The sequence below is a fragment of the Phlebotomus papatasi genome, chromosome 3, assembly GCF_024763615.1.
Source record: "Phlebotomus papatasi isolate M1 chromosome 3, Ppap_2.1, whole genome shotgun sequence".
Taxonomy (NCBI): Eukaryota; Metazoa; Arthropoda; class Insecta; order Diptera; family Psychodidae; genus Phlebotomus; species Phlebotomus papatasi.
In genome coordinates, this window is record NC_077224.1 from 59,039,248 (window position 1) to 59,041,571 (window position 2,324).

Sequence of the window (2,324 nt, forward strand, 5' to 3'; positions counted from 1 at the left end):
TTATTTTGTCAGAAGGATCTTAAGCATTTCTTTCTGCGTTTTTCATTTTGTTAAGCAATATTACCCCTTTAAAGACGGTAACGAATTCAGTGAGACAATTACTGGAAAAGACTCTTGTTTCTCCATGGCTTAAAATTAAAAAGAAATTGCGCAATTTAGTGAAAAGAACATGAAAGTTCTGATAAGCAAATGAAGTATCAATGAATTGTAAGACAAACTTTTAATGAATGAGCACTGAACTTATTTGGCTCACAAATCAGAGATTCTGGTAACATAATAAGAAAATACATCATTTAAACGAGTTTTTAATTTAGAGAACGTGTAAATTACGAGGTTACGACAATTATTGATTCAAGCCACGAATTAACTGAATGAGTAATTTATCTCTTTAAAATAATTCAATTTGAGTATCAAGAAAAATATATTTCTGTTTATAAATCATAAATTGAGAATTAAGAAAAGTCTAAAGAGATAGGGGAAGCGCGCTACCTTCGGACAACTCATTCGGACAATTCAATTTTTTCTCTATGTTGCTTATGAATTTCACCCAAAGCTCTTCTATCTATTAAAATATTACTCCCTCCGTCCCAAAAAGAGTCGTACGTTTGGGGAAAAATTAGGGATTAAAGAATTGTTTTACGGAATGTTTTTGTTAATAGTAAATATCTTACGTATGAACTATTCTCCATCTTCAGTAGTAATATTGAGGTCCACCTACCACGGTAAGATAAGGAACTGGTGTCTTGAAGATTTATTTTTTTCACTTTTTTTCGAAGAGCTCCGGTCGATATGTAACTTTTTAAAATTCTACTGCAATTAACGTTGTTAACTGGAATTTCTTTTAAAAATTTAGTGTACCAAAGAAGGGATTTATAGTTCTTTTTGTTATGCCATAACAATGGGTCTAAATTCACAAAAAGGGCAATAAAACCAATCTTGCTCTTTTTTTCTACGTTCTGTGATATGGGTGCTGAATGGTTGGAGATAAAGATTTGATGTCTTTGGACGACCCCCACCCCCGTAGGTCAACTTTTGGATTTTCAATATGTCCCTAGTTTCCCCCCGCCCCTCCTCTTCCTCAGAAAAAAATCGCACTATGTGTCTTGGAGCAATCCCAAAAAACAATGTGGTTTTTGAAGGGGTGGGAGGGGGGGGGGGTAAATGAGGGGTAGGGTAATGATCCCAAGGTCGACTTACGGGGGCGTCGCCGAAGGTGCCAAGCTTCTATCTTCAACCTTTTGGTGGTACTTAAATCTTACTAAAAAATATTCAAAAGAAAGATATTTTTAGGACATTGTTTTCTTATCTTACAATCGTAGGTGGACCTCCATATTACCCATTGAAGATGAAGGATAGTATGTACATAAGATATTTCCAATACACAGCATTTATACTTTACGCCGTCTCTTCCTAGCGATTTTCTTCCAAACGTACGACTTTTTTTGGGACAAGAATTTTTCTCAAACGTATGACTTTTTTTGGGACGGAGGGAGTATATTATAATGGGACAAATTCATTTATAACACATTGAAAAAAGTGATTTGTGCAAAGCATAAAACGTCCGAAGGTAGCGCGCTTTACCCTATATGAAAGAGATTAGAGAAATTGAGCTAAATTTCGGACAGCTTGCAGTATCGGACACTTCTCACTTCTTTTGTGAAGTTCTACACATTTCAATTTCTAAACATTGCACAATGCTAATGGAACAAAAGAATGTAGGGGAAAGTGGCCTGCCTTTGAATGCGGCAGCCTTTGAATATTTCAATATGTCTCTTATTTTCCAAAGTAAAAACCCAATTCTCTAAACTATAGTCATTACAACAAACTATTTTCTATTAATTACGATTAACAAAATAGAATTTTAGCTTTCGGAAATAAGAGAAAAAATAAATGTTCAAAGGTTGCCGCATTCAAAGGCAGACCGCTTTCCCTTACTAAAGTTTGTAGAAAAATCCTTTGAAAAATTCTGAAAGGGCAAACAAATGCGAGAAACTTGGTGTCCGATAAAGTATAAACAACAATATCCTCACTTTTGTTTAATTTTAAACGTTTTAAGAATATGAAGACAGTCCCTTCCGGCAACTTCAGTGCAGGACAATTTCTAACTCAGAAAAAAAAACATCTCAGTTTCCAATAGCTTTCGGCGTAGGGAAAGTACTCTCCCTTCGAACGTTCATGCCTTCACTGAGAGAAATCCGAAAAAGTTAAAATAACATTCCGGAAATGTTTATTTTACCATGCAGTATTGATCCGAAATCGGTGTAAATATTATGCTTTTAAGGTATATTAGGGGTTAAAGTTACCCTTTGTCGTGTTAATTTTAC